Below are 21,944 nucleotides of genomic sequence, written 5' to 3'. Positions count from 1 at the left end.
ACCCTCTAGTGACATAATAGTAGAGGGCAGGAGCACATTTAAGGAAAATCTGAATTCTTTCCAATCCATGAATGTCCCTAAAGGGCAGAATTATTTCTAAACCCTGGACAGCTCAGAACCAGCCTTCAATGCGGATCTTCTAACAAATGGATGATACCAACTTGACAAGACCTGACTAATTTTCCCCAAGAGTGAGAATCCCTGCCTGGGGAGCTATTGGGAGTGTCCATGGGTTTGTGCATGGAGGCATCGCTCTCTTTCTCAGCCCCTTGGATCCTGTGGTCCAAATCAAGAGCCTGCTGAGGGCCAGCAAGGCTGGCACCAGGCCCTGAGAACTATGCCATGCAGTCTGCTTCTTCATCATTCCAGATCCAAGCTCCAGTGCCTTCATTTCCCCAGCATGTCATTGCATTTGTGCATGATCCCACTGTACCATATTTCACTGTGAACTAAGATTGTGTGCTCTATCCTGTGTTACCCATAGAACTGGGACCATCTCTTCGAGGCCAGAGACGGGTTTAGGAAACGTGCCGTAGCTACTTTTTTTTTTTAATATTTATTTATTAAGGCTGCGCTGGGTCTTTAGTTCCCCCTGCAATGGGAGCCTGGAGTCTTACCCACTGGACCACCAGGGAAGTCCCTTTTTTTTTTTTTTTAATTAAAAAAAATTTTTTTTTTAAATTTGGCCACACTGCCCAGCATGCGGGATCTTAGTTCCCTGACCAGGGAACCTGGACCCTGGCAGTGAAAGAGCCTAGTCCTAACCCCTGGACTACCAGGGTATTACTAGCTACCATTTTTAATAGCAAAACAATAGCTAGTATTTATTGGGCTCTTTCTATATGCATCAGGCACTGTATTGAATATTTCATAGAAATTACCTTACTTAATCTCCACAACAACCCTATAAGTAGAGATCATTATCCCCCTTTTGCAGTTGAGAAGAGGCTAAGTGACTTATGTAGGGTCAGACAGTAATGGAACTACTACAACCTACATCTGTGACTCCAAAGTCCTTGCTTTTTCCAGGACACCCCTTTGCCTTTCTAGTGGGTTATTGATCTCTGTGACCCTGAGGCCAAGAATAACGTTTGGCTCATACTAAGGGCCCAGTGAATAAACGTCTGAGGATTGTTTTCACATATGGTCCATGCACTCAAAGGAGTAACAAACTAGTAGGGATTAGTAGTGACTAGAGTCGGGCCTTTGTAGGTCAGTGGTTCTCAAGAGTACCACCTATGGTAGGTTCACAGCCCTAGGCGCTTCTACAGGTACCATCAGCTGGAAATAGAAGTGGGCACAGAATTTCCCAACAATTATTCTGTCTTTCTTGTTGTAGGAGATTTGTGTGATGCATCAGCCTGCGTGTTCTAACACTGCTGTGGAGGTCAGTAACTCACAGTATCAATCATGTACTATGATGTCTCTTTGCTTTGCTGCCCCAGGGCTTTCTCCACACTATGAAAGGCTGCTCGGCTGTGTGCACCTGCAATCTGGAAGTGTCAAGGAGTTAAGGTTTCCAGGGGAAACCCTCAAAAAATGGAAGGACAGGGATCCTGTCCCTGTCCCTGTAAATGCTCCAGCCTCCCTAGCCTCCACTGGGACAATTGTGCTGTGTGGTTTTCATAGATTCTCATAAGATTCCCTAGGTGGATTGATTCCAGTTGCCCATAGTATTAAGCAGTTAATGTATTGGCTTTTTCCCTTTTTCTGTCTCATGTCCCTGCTCCCTTCCTTCTAATTCCTCGGGTCATCTCCCAAATAAATGACCAGTACCTAAGCCCTAGTCTCAGGGTCTGACTTTAGAGGGACCCCAACTAAGATACTTGCCATTTAGGTATTGCGTTTCTTTAAAAAAAAATTTGTGTATTTCCTTTATAAAACTAGTACCTATTTTCATTGCAACTTTTGAAAATATAAAAACAAGTAGGGCTCTCCTGGTGGTACAGTGGTTAAGAATCCGCCTGCCAATGCAGGGGACATGGGTTCGAGCCCTGGTCCGGGAAGATCCCACATGCCACAGAGTAACTAAGCCCGTGCGCCACAACTACTGAGCCTGCGCTCTAGATCCCGTGAGCCACAACTACTGAGTCCACGAGCCACAACTACTGAAGCCCACGTGCCAAGAGCCCATGCTCCACAACAAGAGAAGCCACCGCAATGAGAAGCCCCTGCTTGCCACAACTAGAGAAATCCCGTGTGCAGCAACGAAGACCCAACACAGCCAAAAATAAATTTTAAAATAAATTTTAAAAATATTTAAGGGCTTCCCTGGTGGCGCAGTGGTTGAAAGTCCCCCTGACGATGCAGGGGACGCGGGTTTGTGCCCCAGTCTGGGAAGATCCCACATGCCATGGAGCGGCTGGGCCCGTGAGCCATGGCCGCTGAGCCTGCACGTCCGGAGCCTGTGCTCCGCAATGGAGAGGCCACAACAGTGAGAGGCCCACGTACCACAAACAAACAAACAAAAAAGAGAATTGGAGGTGAAGAAGTGGACAAAGTGCATATAAGCAACCTGTTTAGGAATTTTGCTATAGTGAAATGGGATGGTAGTTGGATGTGTAATGAAGTCAAAAGTGGGATTTTTTTTCCACCTGAATTGGCAGATACATTAGTATAGTAGATTATGTGCTGATCCAGCAGAGTGAGGAAAATTGACAATTCAGGAGAAAGAGAAGATAATTGCAGGGGCAACATCCTTGAGTAGGCAAGGGAGCATAGACTGTCTGCCTCAGACTGAAGGGCAGACTGATAGATACTTTTTTTTTTGGCCACGCTACACGGCTTGTGGGATCTTAGTTCCCCAACCAGGGATTTAACCTGGGCCTTCAGCAGTGAAAGCACGGAGTCCTAACTACTGGACAGCCAGGGAATTCCCCGTCAAATACTTTTTAAAGTGATTGATGCCTCCTGATCTCCAGTATCTCATTTAATCCTCATGGTAATCCAGCATGTTGGTATTAATTAATTTTGTCTGCGTTGGGTCTTCACTGCGAGCGGGCTTTCTCTAGTTGCGGTGAGCAGGGGCTACTCTTCGTTGCGATGCTCGGGATTCTCATTGCAGTGGCTTCTCTTGTTGTGGAGCATTGGCTCTAGGTGCCCGGGGTCAAGTAGTTGCAGCACGCGGGCTCAGTAGTTGTGGTGCAGTGGCTTAGTTGCTCCAGGGCATGTGGGACCTTCCCGGACCCGGGATCGAACCAGTATCCCCTGCACTTGCAGGTGGATTCTTAACCACCGCACCACCAGGCAAGTCCTATCATTCTTATTTTAAAGTGGGGTAAATTGAGTGTCAGAGAGGCTTAGCAACTTGCTTAAAATGATAGAGTAGTGAAGACGGGATTAAGAATTTTGGCTAGGGAATTCCCTGGCAGTCCACTGGTAGGACTCCGTGCTTTCATTGCTGGGGCCCCAGGTTCGGTCCCTGGTTGGGGAACTAACATCCCACAAGCCGCCTGGTGTGACCAAAAAAAAAAAAAATGTGGCTAATTTCAAAGAGAGTGTCCGTTTCACCAAGATCAACAACGGCTGTTGAATCAGTGAATGAGAATGTGCACACAAGTATACCATTCAAGAAGCTGAATAGTAGCTGTGTACACAGCTGTGTACAGCTGTGTCTGGAATGTCAGGCTGGGGAACTGGAAATCTCACAGACCTGAACCTCCAACTAGATGGATTGTGAATCAACCAGGACAGGTGTTGTTTAGATGCAATTGCGTTTAAATCCTTGCTGTACCCCTTAGTAGCTGTGTGACCTTGGGCACATTTCCTCATGTGTGAAATCGAGATTTGAATATCTACCTTGCTGATATGTTTTGGAATTAAATGAAACAATGGATGTAAATTGCCTCACAGTATACATAGTAGGGATTTAGTGAATAGTTGTGATTGATTATTGTTTATATTCAGAGTAGACATGTTTGCAAGCTAGGCGGGGTGACAACAGTCCCCTCCCCACCCAGTGAAGCTGCTGAAATTGTTCCCCAGATCTGAGAGAGATAGCAGGACTCCTGAATGGAAGAGGATTCTGCAGAAGGGTTGCACTCTCTTCTCTCTCTCTGTCTCTCTGACACACACCTGTGTGCACACACATTTATGTGGAGCTCTAGCTGTATTTTTATCAGGGCAGGATTCACAGTCACAAAGATCAATGCTGCAGTAAAGTGGTAGGAAGGAGGCTGCAGCCAACTGAAACCATTGGTCTGGGGCTGGAAAAGGGAGGGGAAGAGGAGGGAGTGCTGTGAGACGGCCTGTCATATGGCAGTGGGGATTTCCCCTGTCAACTTCACTTCCCAATTTTACATCCTTCCACTGCACATGTGTCCCACAGAGCCCGCCCCGTGCTAAAAGTGGGTAGAAGTGATTGATTTATTTATTCAACTGACAAATGCTTAATGATACCTACCACATGCCAGGAATTTTCTGGAAGGATTAATAGTTGTTGGTCAGGGACCTAAACGGAGCTAGGGAAGAGCAGTCTGGGCAGAGGAACTAACATGTGTTAAGTTGTGGAGGAATGAAGTAGAATGTTACATTCCAGGAACTACATGTAGTTTGATAAAAAGAGAGCACAGAGTTCCAGGGAGAAAAGTGGTAGATGAAACTGGAGAGGTAGGATGAGTCCAGTTCATAAAGAGCCTTAGTTACCACATTAAAATGTCTGGGTTAACTGACTAACCATTTGAAAAAAAATAAAGGTTAGACTCCTACCCTGTACTAGACACAAAAGTAAATTTCAGGAGGTTTAAACGTTTGAATATGGAATTCCCTGGCGTTCCAGTGGTTAGGACTCAGCACTTTCATACTTTCACTGCAGGGGCCCTTGTTCAATCCCTGGTCAGGGAACTAAGATCCTGCAAGCCGTGCAGTGCAGCCAAATAAATAAATAAATAAACAAACAAATAAATAAATAAAGGTTTGAATATCAAATAAATAAATTTTTAAATGCTAAAAGAAGAAATAGGAGAATATTTGTACAATCTTGGGGTGAAGAAGGCCTTCCTTAACTTTAAAGCAAAAGTTAGAAAGTATAAAGGAAAATATTGACAGTTTTTACAGACAAAAGTAAAAATTGTGCAGAAAAAGACAACATAAACAAGACTAAAAGACAAATGACATAGTAGGAAAAGAGTATGCAATATTTAATGGTTGAAGGGTTCAAATATTACTTTGTAAAGAACTGCTAGAGGGCTTCCCTGTTGGTGCAGTGGTTGAGAGTCCGCCTGCCGATGCAGGGGACACGGGTTCGTGCCCCAGCCCGGGAGGGTCCCACATGCTGCGGAGCGGCTGGGCCTGTGAGCCATGGCCGCTGAGCCTGCGGGTCCAGAGTCTGTGCTCCGCAACGGGAGAGGCCACTGCAATGAGAAGCCCTCGCACTGCAACGAAGAGTAGCCCTCACTCGCCGCAACTAGAGAAAGCCTGCCCGCAGCAACGAAGACCCAGTGCAGCCAAAAATAAAAATAAATAAAATAAATTCATAAAAAAAGAAAAATGGCTATAAAAAGGTTATTCAAGGCTTCCCTTGTGGTGAAAGGAATTAACTACTCCTACACTCAAAAACGTGAATAAATTTTCCAAACTTAATATTGAGTGAAATGAAACAGACATGAAAGAGTACATATACTGTATAATTCCATTTTTATAAAGTATGAAGCCAGTAGAAACTAATCTATGGGGGCTTGCTCTGGTGGCGCAGTGGTTAAGAATCCGCCTGCCAATGCAGGGAACACGGGTTCTATCCCTGGTCCGGGAAGATCCCAAATGCCGTGGAGCAACTAAGCCCATGCACCACAATTACTGAGCCTGCACTCTAGAGCCTGCGAGCCACAACTACTGAGCCCACGTGCCACAACTACTGAAGCCCGCACACCTAGAGCCTATGCTCCACAACAAGAGAAGCCACTGCAATGAGAAGCCCGTGCTTCTCAAGGAAGCAAGGAAGAGTAGCCTCCACTCGCCGCAACAAGAGAAAGCCTGTGCACAGCAACAAAGACCCAATGCAACCAAGAATAAATAATAAATAAATATATTTTTTTAAAAAAACGTTATTCAAACACACTAACAATGAAAGAAATACAAATCACTTTCCCTGTCAGATTGATAAAATTAAAAAGATCAAGCCCCTGGGCTTCCCTGGTGGCGCAGTGGTTGAGAGTCCGCCTGCCGATGCAGGGGACACGGGTTCGTGCCCTGGTCCGGGAAGATCCCACATGCTGCGGAGCGGCTGGGCCCGTGAGCCATGGCCGCTGAACCTGCGCGTCCGGAGTCTGTGCTCCGCAACGGGAGAGGCCACAACAGTGAGAGGCTCGTGTACCGCAAAAAAAAAAAGCCCCAGTGTTGGGGACAGTGTAAAAAAAGAGACCTACCCGTACACTGTTGATGGAAGTGCAAAATAGTATAATCTTTCTATAGGGTAATTTGGTAATATGTATTAAAATTTTTTATGTGCATCCCTTCCGAATTTCCTTCTGAACCAGGAATTTTAAGGAATTTAGTCAAAGGAAATAATAAAAATGTGACACGGTTGTTTATTGTGTTGTTTAGAGGAAAGCAAATTCACCCGAATGTTCATAAGAAGGGAACTGGCAAAACAAATTATTGTGCATCCACACAATAAAAGTGATACAGGGCTTCCCTGATGGTGTAGTTAAGAATCCGCCTGCCAATGCAGGGGACACGGGTTCGAGACTTGGTCTGGGAAGACCCCACATGCCACGGAGCAACTAAGCCCGTGCGCCACAACTACTGAGCCTGAGCTCTAGAGCCCTCAAGCCACAACTACTGAAGCCCGCTCTCCTAGAGCCCGTGCTCCGCAAGAGAAGCCACCTCAGTGAGAAGCCCACGCACCTCCACGAAGAGTGGCCCCCGCTCGCCACAACTAGAGAAAAGCCGAGGAGCAGCAACAAAGACCCAACACAACCAAAAAAACAAAAAGAGTGATACAGCCACAGGAAAAAGTAGATCTGTAACTGCTGTAGTAGAAAAGTGTCCAGGATATGTTGTTAAATGGACAAAAAAACAGCAAACAGAAAGGAGGTTATCGAAGGCAGTTTGGGCACTAGCTGTGCTCAGTTCATTCAGATTCAAAGATCAAAGTCCTAGGGCCTCAAAAGGCCAGGGTGCCATCACCTACTTCTGGATCAAGATTGTGCAAGGTAAGGGAGGAGGCTGGCTATGAGCCCAGGGTGGGGATGGGCATTTCTTCTCCAGCTCTGCCACAGCCATGACAAAGCCTAGGAGCCAGATACCTGCATTGGAGCCTGCATTTCCTTCTCCAGGCAGAATGTGGATGAGGGTTAAAACTCTGGGTACATTCTGGTACCCTTCATTAGGCAAGAAGGTGACTTCTCTGAGCTCTGCTAGTGCTGGACTTTGGGAATCTGATTTCCTTTTTTTCGGGAATCTAGCAGATAAGCCTTTGCTGTAAGGCTGTCCTTTTAGTCATAGACCAATTATAGCCAAGCTGCTTGGTTGTGTTCTATTAGAGGAGAGGTATTCGAGTCCATTTCTGAGGATTAGAGGATCATAAGATTTCAGGGTCCCCAGAAATAAAAGAGTAGGCACTCAATAAATACTAATTAAGCTTCACATAAGCCTGGATTTCCAGTAAGATACTGGGAAGCAAAATAGTTTCATTAGATGAAATATTTCAGGATCTGAACATTGGACAAACCAAGCTATTATTATGTAAATGGCCAATTAGTAGCTAATTAGAACTCTGGAACTCCCTGGCCAGGCCCCATCCTGAGATCCTCTTGAAATCGATATAGTAAATCCAGCTTATAACACTTACTGATCAAAACATTCTCCAGTGAAAATCCCCACATTGGCCTTTCCCATCTAAGGTACTAGGGGCCCAACTCTTATACACTTAAAAAAAACCCTGCAGTTTTTTTTCTGGAAAGGAAAAGGACAGAATTCACAGTGCAATTCTCAGGCCCAGGTTAATTCCATATAAGTAAATGTCCTTCCTGCCTGAAGAAAACAAAACAGGAATTCGAAAAGACATATGCACACCAATATTCATTGCAGCGTTATTTACAATAGTCAAGATATGGAAGCAACCTGAGTGTCTATTGATAGCTGAATGGATAAAGAAGATGTGGTATATATATCGTGATATATGTGGTATATATTCAATATATCATGATACATGTGAACCATAAAAATGAAATCTTGCAATTTGCAGGAACATGGATGGATCTAGAGGGTATTATGCTAAGTGAAATAAGTCAGACAGAGAATGACAAATACTGTATGATCTTACTTATATGTGAAATCTAAAAAATAAAACAGGGACTTCTCTGGCGGTCCACTGGTTGGGACTCTGCACTTGCACTGCAGGTTCGATCCCTGGTTGGGAAAATAAGATCCCACATGCCTGTGCAACACGGCCAAAAAATAAAGTAAAATAATAAAATAAAAGTAAAATAAAATAAAGTGAAATAAAATAAAATAAACAGATAAACAAAACAAAATGAAAACAGACTTATAGATACAGAGAACAACTGGTTTCCAGAAGGGAAGTGGGGGATGAAATAGGTGAGGAGAAATAAGAGGTACAAAGCTCCAGTTAGAAAATAAATAATCTGGGCTTCCCTGGTGGCGCAGTGGTTGAGGGTCCGCCTGCCGATGCAGGGGACGCGGGTTCGTGCCCCGGTGCGAAAAGATCCCACAGGCTGCGCCCGTGAGCTGTGGCCGCTGACCCTGCGCGTCTGGAGCCTGTGCTCCGCAACGGGAGAGGCCACAACAGTGAGAGGCCAGCGTACCGCCAAAAAAAAAAAAAAAAAAAAGCCACAGGGATGTAATATGAAGCATAAGGAATATGCTTGTTCCTTAATTATTATAATAATAATATTGTAATAATTTTGTATGGGGACAGATGGTTACTAGACATCGTGGTAACCATTTCATAATGTATGCAAATGTCAAATCACTATGTAGTGCATCTGAAACGAACATAATATTTTTAATTAATTAATTATTTTGGCTGCATTGGGTCTTCATTGCTGCATGCAGGCTTTCTCTAGTTGTGGCGAGCGGGGGCTACTCTTCATTGCAGTGCACAGTGTTCTCATTGCGGTGGCTTCTTTTGTTGCGGAGCACGCGCTCTAGGCATGTGGGCTTCAGTAGTTGTGGTGCACGAACTTAGTTGCTCTGCAGCATGCGGGATCTTCCCAGACCAGGGCTCAAACCCGTGTCCCCTGCATTGGCAGGCGGATTCTTAACCACTGCACCACTAGGGAAGTCCCCTAACATAATACTGTATATCAACGATATTTCAATTTTTTGAAAAAATATTTATTTGGCTGCACCAGATCTTAGTTGCGGCATGCAGGATCTTTGTTGCTGCATGCGGGATCTTCATTGCGGCATGCAGGATCTTTAGTTACAGCACGTGGGCTGTTAGTTGCGGCACGCAGGATCTAGTACCCTGACCAGGGATCGAACCTGGGCCCCCTGCATTGGGAGCGTGGAGTCTTAGCCACTGGACCACCAGGGAAGTCCCTCAATTAAAATAAATAAATAAATAAATAAAAGTAAAGCTCTATCCTGTCAGTTTTCCAGGCCATCCTCCAGACCAGAGTGGCTATGGTTGTCTCAGTTTTAATGGAGCAGATTCATAATCCTCTCTGCCTCCAGGGAACTCAGAAAGTAATACTAAATACTTAGGAAGGCTGTTTTTTATTTTATATTTGATCTTGCTAGCCTATGGTGGAGGGGAGCAGGAACCTCAGTTCTTAAAAATGGGGAAATTGAGACATTGACTAATTCAGCAAGTACCCATTCAGCAGTTTCTCTGCTCCTGACATGAATAAGGAACTTGTCATGAGTGTCCTCATGACACTCAAAGAGAAGATCACCAAATGTGTGGCTAGCCACCTGAGAGCAGTTCCCCTCTGCCTGAGGCATTCATGCATACTCCACATTCACTGAGCACCAGCTGCTTACAGACCATGTGCTGGATGCTGGAGATGCAGAGGTGAAGATGTGGCCCTGCCCTCAAGGAATGGCAGTCCAATGCAGTGCTTCTTAATCTGTTATCTCTTCAATGCTATGAAGTACTTACTACCACCATAACCTTGACTCACTAAGATCATGGTCCCTTGGGGGAAGGGGAAAAAAATTAAGAATTACAGACGATGTGATAAGTGCTAGCTGTGATAGAAATAAGCACAAAGTATGGTGGAAATACAGAGGGAGGAACACTGAAAATCAGTTTGAGAATGGAGAGGTTGTTAGGAAAGGTATCCCAGAATGGTGACACTTTAGCCTAATTTTGAGAGACAAGCAGGAGTCAGGCAAAGAAGAGTCAGCAAACAGGATGTGGGAGATCTGTAACATCATGATATACTTAAGGATTGCACACAGTCCTTTATGGTTCGAGCAGCTTGCAGTGTATGTGAGGCAGGAGAGACAAGGTGGAGAGCCTGGGTGTCAAGATATGGAACGTTAACGCTGAACGCTTGCTAAGCTAAATACTGTGGGGAGATATCAGCAAGGGGGTTGGAAATCATATCACATAAGGAGCAGTTAGGGAAGTGGGGCTACTTAAATTGAAGAACTGAGAAGACAGGAGAGAAGAGTTTTGAAGAGTTTTTTAATGTGTTACTTCAGAATTAGAAAGGGCCAACTTTTATCCTGGCTTGGTAAGCCACACATGATGAGCAGTTTAGCTAGACAATTAGGTCGGTGGCCCAAACTGTTCAACCATTTGGGATGGCCCTGCCTCCTATCCAGCTCTGGTCTTAGATTAGAGTTCTCAGATTCTGGTGCGCTTGTCAGATCTGCTGTTCCTCTGGGGAAGATGGTAGGAAGGAATGTGGAGATGCCTCTAGTTGCAGAATTATGGCTTGTAGAGGGTCAAGGGAATGTGACTAATGGCTCCAGGAAAGGTGAGATCCCAGCTTGTGGTTAGAGGTGTGGTTAAGGCTAGGAATGAATCAGTGAAGACTTGCCCAGAGGTAAAGCTCTCCTTTTCCATTTGTGTGCTTTCTCAGAGACTTTTATCCTTTGCCTCCCTTTCTCTCCCATCTGTCAGTGGCAAAGTAGGCTTCAGAAGAACAAGCCAAAGAGTCATTACAATGGGTGTGAGTCTTTCTGGTCCCAACATCATCGCTCTCCTAATTGCAGTGCTTCTAATGAGTGAGGCACTCTTTTCTGGAAGATTTGGCCAAGATGTCTAGAAGTAAAATATGAATGCATGAAAGAAGTAAAAGATTTTTTTCTCTGCTTCCAGGCAGAGAATACCCTACCAGCCAGGACAAATGAGCCAGAAGGTTAGATAGGCTGGGAGAGACCTCAAGTCATTTATCTGACTTTCTCTAACTGAGAGGTTCTCAACCTGAGGCAATTTCGTCCCCCAGGGGACATTTGGCAATGTGTTGGAGGGGGTGCCACTGGCATCTCGAGGGTAGGATATTGCTAAACATCCAATTATGCACAGGACAGCCCCTCCCTCCAACAACTAATTATCAGACTCAAAATGTTGATGGCACTGAGGTTGAGAAATAACTGATAAATGCTTATGTTTATAAAGATTTGGTTGTGGGGAGGATGACGGTTTGAGAATTAGTACCTAAGGCATGAGGTGGCTAGAGGTAAAAACCAAGTTTAATTCTGTAAACATAAGGTGCAAGTCCACTGTTAGTCTAGCTTACAGCTATACCATTGTTGATCCAGCTTGGGCACTTCCTACCCCTTTACTGTTCTGGTCTGGATGTATCTGTGCATTCATTCCAGCTCTCCTAAAATTGGTGGGGAAGGAAGATGGAAGAAGAGAAGGAAAATCAACACTTTAGTTAGGTGTGGAGAGGTGAAAACTTGAGCCTAAAATCAAGAGTTTGATATTCTAAACACATGCCTCATTTAATTATGAACAGCAGCTTAGTATAAAACAAGACAATGGGGCTTCCCTGGTGGTGCAGTGGTTAAGAATCCACCTGCCAATGCAGGGGACACAGGTTCGTGCCCTCGTCTGGGAAGATCCCACATGCCGTGGAGCAACTAAGCCTATGCGCCACAGCTACTGAGCCTGCGCTCTAGAGCCTGCGAGCCACAACTGCTGAAACCCGCACGCCTAGAGCCGGTGCTCTGCAACAAGAGAAGCCACTGCAATGAGAAGCCCGTGCACTGCAAGGAAGAGCAGCCCCTGCTCGCCGCAACTAGAGAAAGCGTAGCAACGAAGACCCAACGCAGCTTAAAAAAAAAAAAAATCAGGACAGTGATGGAAGAATAACAAATACCAAATCATACTTGAATTTAAGGTTTGGAATCTGATTGAAAATGTAGGATTGGACAGTTTAATAAAATGAATTGCCACCTCTAGCCAGAGTAGGAAAACAATGTAACTTAGTCTCTTTTTCTAGCATTTCAACATCCTTACACAGCCACAGTCAGAATCCTAAGTTTTTCCTTTCAGATTCAAGGTCAGTTACCTATCTAATACCCTTCCTTTCTTCCTTCCTTCCTTCCATTCTTCCTTCCTTCCTTCCTTCCATCCTTCCTTCCTTCCTTCCTTCCTTCCTTCCTTCTTTCCTTCCTTCCGACAGATTCTCAATTTTGTTAGGACTGGTAGTATGCCCAATTAATAGACACAATTTCCAGCCTCCCTTACAACTAGGAGCAGCCATGTGACATACTTAGGCAAATGCTATGTAAACTGAGGGTTTCTGGGAATGCTTTGCCTCCCCATTATGGTTCCCACATACTTCTGGCTGCCTTTTTCCTTCTCCCTGCCTGGAATATAGGTATGAAGTTGGAAGTAGAGCAGACATTTTGTGACTATAAGGTAGTTGTAAGAATAAAAGCTGCATGCTAGGGATTTGGGACGAGAAAGTTAAAACTTTGGGTTCCTGGGCTTCCCTGGTGGTGCAGTGGTTGAGAGTCTGCCTTCCGATGCAGGGGACGCTGGTTCGTGACCTGGTCCGGGAAGATCCCACATGCCGCAGAGCGGCTGGGCCCGTGAGCCATGGCCGCTGAGCCTGCGCATCCAGAGCACAGGCTCCGCAACGGGAGCAGCCACAACAGTGAGAGGCCCGCATACCACACACACAAAAATAAACAGAATAAACAAACAAAACAAAACTCTGGGTTTGTGATCGCATCCTTGGACTGCCTACTTGTTAAATGGGAAAAATTAATCCCCTATTTGGTTGAGCTTGTTATTTGAGTTTAATCTGTTAGTTACAGCTGTATTCAATTCTAACAAACATCATTCTTGATAACAGTGTTTCGGTTGGTATCTGTAGGCCTTTGTGTGCCCCAAATATAATTTTATAAATTGAATTCTTTGTAAATTAAAGGATTCAAGTGTTCTTTGAGCTGTTAAATGTAATGTTTTTCTTTCAGCAATAATTTAAAAAATTTACATAATCCTATTTTGAATCATCTGGATGCGCTCATAACTGAATGCTGCCCTGGGATTTTTATTTCCATGATTGCATTTATCGTTACAATTACATTAAAGCATTTAGCTTTAATAGTTTATAGGTTTAACTTTAATGGTTTATAGGTTTAACTTTAATGGTTTATAATTTTATGACAGGCTGCTATTAGGTTAGCAAGTTCTAATGTTCAGATGATCATTGCTCTAGGACATCTGCTTTATACTCACGTTGAATTGCCTTACCTGTTGCATCTAGTTAGTTATGAAGAAGGTGTGTCAGTTAACTGTCTACCACAGCAAATCAGTGCAGTGATATAACTACCGCTTAAAGCTAAGTGAGGGCCAGATGATGTCAAAAAACACTGTATGAACCAAGGTTTCATGGCTAGATTGAATAGAGAAAGGTTGTGGGAGAACTGAGTCACCAGCACAAAGTGTTGGCAAGTATAAGTATGCAGAACCCAGAGGGTGATGAACTATAACAGTATTAGGACCATATTCATGAAGGGTATTGCTTGAATGAAACTCATCTTGCATATTACAACTGGCAATAATTCATCAGCAACAAGTGTAGTAGTGATTAACAAGAAAAACATTTTCAGGAAGCAGTATTTTATTTCCTCTTTTGAAACAGTGTTTTAAATTACATTCAATGTTGCATCCCCGGGTAACCTATCAAAATGTTAAGTACCCACCGACCAGCAACTTAGTAATGGATTTTTTTTTTATTTAAAGGATTTTAGAGAAAACTCGGTAGTAAATCTCACAGGTGGCAGCATATATACCTACAAGTTGACTCACTTCTTAACTCATTCCTTTTTTGTTTGCTTTTTTGTTACCCTTTCCCAAGTGCAATAAACTTCAATGCTGATGGTGGACATCAAAGGAAATTATTCTGGGTAGAAACAGTCCATCTTCATGAGTGACCCTTTGCCCACAAAATGCTGTTTTGTTTTTGTTTTTTTGTTTATTTGTTTTTGTTTGTTTTGTTTTTTTTGGTTTTTTTTTTAGTTGCCTTTAATTATTTTTGTTCCTCCTCTTACCCTCATAGAAAATCTTTGAGGTTCTGGTCTTGGCTCACCTCTTTCCACTTTCTCAGGGATTTCATTTATTCCTACAGTTTCAAGTATCCTTGATATTACAACTGATGTCAAAAAATATAATTCATTAATTTATTTGACAAATACCTAGGGACTGGACTTCCCTGGTGGCACAGTGGTTAAGAATCCACCTGCCGATGCAGGAGACATGGGTTCGAGCCCTGGTCGGGGAAGATCCCACATGCTGCAGAGCAACTAAGCCTGTGCACCACAACTTACTGAGCCTGCACTCTAGAGCCCAACGAGCCACAACTACTGAGCCGACGTGCCACAACTACTAAAGCCCGCACACCTAGAGCCCGTGCTCCGCACAAAGAGAAGCCACCGCAATGAGAAGCCCGTGCACCGGAGTGGAGAGTAGCCCCTGCTCGCTGCAACTAGAGAAAGCCTGTGCGCAGCAACGAAGACCCCATGCAGCCAAAAATAAATTAAAAAACAAAACAAAAAAATCCTAGGGACTTCCCTGGCGGTCCAGCTGGTGAGACTCTTTGCTCCCAGAGCAGGGGGTCCAGGTTTGAACCCTGGTAGGGGAACTAGATCCTGCATGCATGCCACAACTAAGAAGCCTGCATGCCACAACTAAAAGATCCTGCATGCCGCAACTAAAGATCCCTCACGCCGCAACTAAAAGAAAAAACAAAAACAAAAAAACAAATATCTACTGGACCTATCATGTGCCAGGAACCATGCTGATAAGTATTAGGGTAATAACTTGATGAACAGGATAGGCAGGGTTCCTGCCTTCCCACAAGCTTACACTCAAGTTTCCACATTTCCAACTTTCTTCCTGACTATCTCCAGCTGGAATCTCAAATTCAGCGTGTCCCAAAGTGGACTTATTATCTCCTCCAAAATCTGTTTCATTACATTTCTGTGAATTGCACCATCTTCATCCAATTCCCCTGGGACTCATCCTCGACTTCTTCCTCTCTTTCAATTCTCATAACTGATGCCCAGATCTTACAAACTCTGCCATCTGATCCCATCTCTCCACACTTGGCACTACTGCCTTCACTCAGGCTCTTGACCTCTTTCCCCCAATCATGGCAATAGCTTCCTTCTTGGTCTCCTTATCCTATATCTTCTTGCTCCCCTAAATCTATTTTCACTGCAGCTGCCGGAATGATAAATAATACAACCTGATGTCATTTTCCTATTCAAAACTCTTACTTTCTTTCTATACTTCCATATTCAATTTTGCCCCCTGGGATAAAATTCAAACTCCTCAGCCAAGCTTATGGGGTACATCATAACCAATCTGTGTTCTGTGTCTCTGCATTCTAGTCTTTGGCATTTACATTCTACTAATATTCAACTTTTTGTACTTCTCCAAACATATTATATTGTTTTCCACTTCTTTTGCTGTTTTCTCTGCCTGGAGCTCTTTCCACACTTTTCTTCTTAGCTAACTTTTTAGTGATCCTTCAAAACACCTCAATAGATAGTGTTTTATTCATCTTTGCATGTCTGGTACCTAGCAGAGAATAGGCCTCCTGTAAATAGAAGAACAATAAATATATAAATAAACCTCTGTGCTGCTGATTTTCAAATCTACATCTCCAACAGTGACCTCTGGATACTCTACCTGGATGTCTTGTGAGCATCTCAATGATGTTTCCCTCAAACCAAACTGATTATCTTCTCCTTTAAGAGAGGAGTCAGTAATAAGGTAGACTCCAGAGTTAGCCTAGCCAAACCAGAATAAGGCACAACTCCATTACAGTCTATGTAAAAAAATTTCAAAATATTTATTATTTATTTTATTTATTTATTTTGGCTGCGCCAGGTCTTAGTTGCGGCATGTGGGATCTTCGCTGTGGCATGCGGGATCTTTAGTTGCGGCATGCGGACTTCTTAGTTGCATAGTGCATGTGGGATCTAGTTCCCGGACCAGGGATTGAAACTGGGCCTCCTGCATTGGGAGCTCAGAGTCTTACCCAATGGACCACCAGGGAAGTCCCAGTCTATGTAAATGTGACACCTGCATAGTGTGCAACATGATGGCTCTGCTGCCTGGGATGGCATCTGGCTCCAAAACCTATTGAAGCCAAATCCGGCCTCTGTACCCCGACACCGAATTAAAGCTTGGAGACAGAATTTTGGTTGAAGTAGAAAAGAAGAGCTTTATTGCTTTGCCAGGCAAAGGAGGCCACAGTGGGCTAATGCCCTCAAAACCTGTGTCCCAACTTGGAGAGGGTAGTGAGAAGTTTTATAGTAATGGTTCACCGAGGGCATGATCAGCTTGTGGACATTCTTCTGATTGGTTGGTGGTGAGGTAAGTAGGAGTCAGCATCATCAACCTTCAAGTTCCACCTGGTCTGGGGTCTATGTGCCTGTGGGCAGCATACCATTGTTAAACTTCTCCCACCTGGAGGGGGTTTCAGTATCTGCAAAACTCAAAGACATTGTTATGTGTATCCTTTGAGAGGGAACCAGGACATTGCCCCAAGGCTGCATTATTGTTTCTCTTGATTGTTTGTTTCTCCCTTGTCTCCAATCCCCTCCCTTCCCTAATTAAAAACTGCTTGAATCTGCCCATTGGAACTCAGGGAAGGTCATGGAGGCTGAATGAAGGCTATTTCCTGTAATCAAAGGAATGGGGGACACAGAGAGGCTTTGTGTCCAGAAGCCCCACAGGGCCCTGCTTGGTATCACTATTAGTTGTTACTTTAGATAATTAAATTCTTTGGGCATCAGGCATCTCATCTATAAAATAGGTAGTACTCGATAAATGTTCATCATTTTTGGAAAAATTTTATTTATTTATTTATTTTTGGCTGCGTTGGGTCTTCATTGCTGCGCGTGGGGCTTTCTATAGTTGCAGTGAGCAGGGGCTACTCTTCGTTGTGGTGTGCGGGCTTCTCATTGCGGTGGCTTCTCTTGTTGCAGAGCACAGGCTCTAGGCAAGCGGGCTCTAGAGCACAGGCTCAGTAGTTGTGGCTCACGGACTTCGTTGTTCCGTGGCATGTGGGATCTTCTCGGACCAGGGCTCGAACCCGTGTCCCCTGCATTGGCAGGTGGATTCTTAACCACTGCGCCACCAGGGAAGCCCTCATCACTATTTTTAACCTCAAAACTTCTCCTCCTCCAGTGTTTCCTACATCACTGGTTAATGACATTACTCACATGGCACCAAGATATGAAACCAAGAAATCAGACTGAACTTGCTCCTTCATCTCACCCTAAATGCAATCAATCCAAAAGCCTGTGGAAATATTCTTTCTCTCCTTCTTCCCTTTCTGCTGCCAATGTCATTTTACAGTTCTGAGACTTCTCTAATCTGGACTATTGCAGTAGCCTCCCAGTTGGTCTCTTTGCCTATTGTCTCCTAGTCATTACATCGATCACACAGCTGCTAGAATCATCTTCCTAAAATGTGGTTCAAGTAGCTTAACTCCACATGTCAAAAATCTGCAATACACTCCAAAATTAATGAAGCACGTCTCCTAGGCCAGTTAGTGTGCCAGGTTCTGGTACTACAAATATAAATAAAACAGATAAAACCCTTCCCAGACTACTGGTGAACAAGGGAGGATAAAGGTCCTGTAGAAGGATAAAGTTCCCCTGCCCCCATTTCCAAAATCTTTACTGTTCTCTGAGGAAACAAATTCTACGATCACTTAATCAGACAAGTGTTCAACAGATTTCTTCTCTTGTCATAATGTTGCGGTCCGGGAGCCACACGCCTGGAGTCAAGTTCCCCGGTAAATGCGACCCGTGTCCCAACCAAGGACACCCGAGAATCACCAACACCAAGCAGAAAGATTAGCAAAGGATTTATACAAGTACAAGTATAGAAGCTTACACAAACTGTCCGGACAGGGTCCCACTCGGAGAGAAGTGAGTGAGACCCCGACTAACAGCTGGGCGAGGCTTTCATACCCTTCACAGGGCGGGAAGTCCCCAAGGCGGGAGGGAGCTGTTTAATTTTGAATCAGCCAATCAGAAACCCGGTTCTTCCCGCCCCAAGCAAGCAAGCAAGTTTCTTACAGAAGCCAAAATGTGCTGTTAGCCCTGAAGCTGTTCTTCCGTTTCTTTCGTCACAATAATTGTTCTGCTATTTTGTTTTTTTATATTCCCACGAGGATTGGATGTTAATATTTCCCTGGGCCAGGATAACTCTTTTGGTTCTTAAATGAGACAAATAAGCTCAAGTGCCCAGCCCAGGGCCTGGCACATGGTAGATACAATAAATGGTAATTTTCTTCTGGCTGATGTAGGACTGTGTGTTGTTGGTTTAACCTGCTCACAGCAATAACCATCCACTATTAAGCTCTGAATGTCTGTCTCCCCTGAGTCCTCAAGAAGAAGATGAGTAATGGCCAAATAATTGTTCAGTCTCAGGCAGAGAATGAAAAAAAAAAAAAATCACTACTGTTGCATGGTAGGATGATAAATGCCAAAAAATTTTGAGATGCTCAGCCAGCATGACACAGTACTTCCCTATTTCTTATTCTGCTATAATGTCTAAGGGAGTTAGGAGGATAGTGGGGGTTGGGGGCAGAAAGGGGGACACAATACTATTTATTAAACACTCCTTTTTATATCAGGTGCTACATTGTGACGTGGGGACACAGATGGTTGTGACCCAAACCCTACCCTTCAGAAAGTCAGTCTACCAAGGAGAGATAGGCATATAAACAAGGAAAATAGCTTAAAAGTTTTCTTTTTGCTATACAGGCTATTGTTTGGGCAGAAAGGAGGGAATGGTCAATTCTGAGGATGAGTGAAAGAATTTCAGAGGAAGTAGTGCTTCAGCTGAGTCTTCAAACACGTTTTCTGTAGGTCAAATAGAGAACGGGTTCCTCATGCTTGAACAAAAGGCTGAAGGCTTAAAACAGCTACACTCTGCTCTGGGTGTTACAATATAGGAGCAAGGAAGAGTTACAGTAGTAACAATGGCTAATACTTCTAGTGTATAATGAGAACTAGGTACTGTGCTAAATAAACTACGGAGATGATTTCAACAAAGAATAGTATTCCCACTTTACAGACCAGAAAAGTAAGGTTAATGGATTAAGACTCTTTTATGAAGGCCACACATAAAATAACAATGAAGAGTTTTAACTCAGGAATACAGAGCCCCAGTTTTTATGAACCACAAATCAGAGGGGTGAGTGAGTGAGTGACAAGATCAGATTTCAGAAAGATTCCCTCCAGCCACCCTGGAATGGATGGGATGGGAACTCATGGATAGCAGATAGAAAGTAGCAACCCTGTTAATCAGACAGAACAATAAAAGGGAGGCTCTCTAAGCAATGAGGGTTACTGAGGATCAGCACTAGAGCAGAGGCTGCGGGAATCGGTGTAGGGGGATCATATTTGAAGAGATAGTTCTCCGGGCTTGGTTAGACGTGGTCTTCCATGGGCAGCAGCTAGAACCCTTACTCTGGTTCAGGCCTTAAGGGCAAGGCGGAGGCGAGCGGGTTTGGAAGTGATCAAAAGAACGCCTCAAACCTCGGCGGCGCCGGGGGATTGGTAATCCACTAGGTCGCCCCCAGCGAGAGAAAGCGCTGAGTCATGCTGGCGGGGCGCGTTGGGTCGGGGCGGTGCTCGGGCCAGATCCCCCCCACCTTCCCTCTCCCCGGCCCGCACCCCTGGCCCGCCCTGACTCTCGCGAGAGCTTTACAGGATATAAAGGCCAGCGCCCGGCGCACGCTTTGCGTGTGTGCTTCCTGACTGTCTTTTGTGGCTTGTGAGGAGTGGTGAGTATATGGGCAGCGCGGCCTCTGCGGACTGTAGCGCCCCCCGCCCCTCGCTCGTCGCCGTTTCCTTCTCCTCCTCCTCCCCGGGGCCTGCCCAGCTCAACTGGGCTTCTCTGACGGAGAAGGTGGCCGGGCGAGGTGGCCCTCACGTTGGACCCCCTTGTGGGTGCGGGGACGTGGTTGAAACCCGAGGCTAACGGCGGCTTGAGTATCCTCTTCCCCCGGCAACCAAAGCAGAGGGCGCTGATTGGCTTGGCGTGGCTTGGTGGTGATGGGGTCTCCTGCGGGTGTGTGTGTGGGGGAAGCTTCTAGAGTGGATCTGCAGACTGATTAGAAACTGAGGGTACTCGTCCGTCCGTCGTGTATTAGGGGAAAAGGCTGTTCTCGGTCCTGAGCTGTGACTAGCAGTGGAGCTTCAGATTCTAAGATTCCGTTCTCCGTCTTTAGTTCTCTATCTGCAGAATGGGTTTGTGGTGGTCCTAAATGCCCTCTGTGAAGATTGCGCACTCTTCTGCTGGTGCTTTCTTAAGTGCTAGGGTGGGGGTGATGATGGGAGTGGCAGAGAGGGTACCTGAAGTGAGTTTTTGGGGAGTGGCTTCCTCCACGGAAGTTCAAGGGGAGATTTCCTGAAGGGAACACACCGACTGGAAGTTCAGCAGCTTCCCATCCCCCACCACTGGTTGTGCTTTAGTGGTCGTGGGGGCCCCCTGGAAAATCAGGTTTGGACAAGAAAGCCATTTATGTTAGGGTCACATCCTGTGTTTGGTTGCCAAGTTGCGTTGTGCCTTGCTGGTTGGTTTTTTGGTTTGCTATTAAAGGTGTTAAGCGGTAAAAAGTTTGTGGCAATCGATGCTTACAACTTTTTTTTGGTTGTGGTATTATGAAGCGAGAACTTTGGGACTTGAAAAGTTAGTTTCTTGGCGCTTTTAAACTGATGGCTTACTGGGTTAAATCTTAACTTCTTATCTTGGTCTTGACCTGGGTGAATCCAGTGTAACGTTACTCTTTGGCAATAAATTGACTCTTGTTCTACTTATTACTGCCCCAGGATCTTGGCCCCGAGGTAAGAAACCCACTTTTGAAAGGACTTCTGGGCCTTAAACACAACACCTAGAATTTTGAAATAGAGCCGATGCCATAAATCTTGGTCTTGCGTCTTGAAAAAGTTGGATTGGCTGTAGGGTGTGTGCTGTCTTGGGCAAATCTACCTGGAGAAAGGTCAAAGTGTGATTACCACATTCTGAAGGCAGATGGAGGTGCAGTCCAGGGAAAGGGCAGCATGGCAGCTTCTGGGAGGCAGGTGCTCAGTGTTTATGGCATTGTGCATTTGGGTCCAGGTTTGAGAGTTTCCACCTCTTTCTATCTCTGCATGTGTGTAATGAAAGTACAGAAGAAAATGTAATTTGTACGAATGATGGTTCAGGAACAGTAAGTTTACTCCAATTGATAAATTTCCATTTTAAAATGAAAACATAACATTGTAAATCAACTGTACTCCAATAAAAGGTAAAAAAATAAAAACAGAAATAAACTTCAGGGGCTTCCCTGGTGGCGCAGTGGTTGAGAGTCAGCCTGCTGATGCGGGGGACGCGGGTTTGTGCCCCGGTCCGGGAGGATCCCACATGCCGCGGAGCGGCTGGGCCCGTGAGCCATGGCCGCTGAGCCTGCGCGTCCGGAGCCTGTGCTCCACAACGGGAGAGGCCACAACAGTGAGAGGCCCGGCGTACCGCAAAAAGAAAAAAGAAAAAAAAAAAA

General features: G+C 44.8%; 1 protein-coding gene across 2 annotated transcripts in view; it reads left to right on the top strand.

The window, feature by feature from the left end:
• The window catches only part of PRDX1 (peroxiredoxin 1), a 44,816-nt gene that overhangs the window by 13,820 nt on the left and 9,052 nt on the right, over positions 1–21,944 (top strand). The window contains exon 1 of one of the 2 annotated variants that reach the window (XM_007450366.1): positions 20,338–20,381. The exons of the other annotated variant lie outside the window; for it this stretch is intronic. The gene's annotated coding sequence lies outside the window, so the exon portion shown is untranslated. Of the gene's footprint in view, positions 1–20,337; positions 20,382–21,944 lie in introns of those variants that run through there. 2 annotated transcript variants of the gene reach the window in all.

This window comes from Lipotes vexillifer, unplaced genomic scaffold (assembly GCF_000442215.2).
Source record: "Lipotes vexillifer unplaced genomic scaffold, Lipotes_vexillifer_v1.1 scaffold961, whole genome shotgun sequence".
Lineage (NCBI taxonomy): Eukaryota > Metazoa > Chordata > Mammalia > Artiodactyla > Lipotidae > Lipotes > Lipotes vexillifer.
This window is presented reverse-complemented; position numbering and strand designations above follow the sequence as displayed.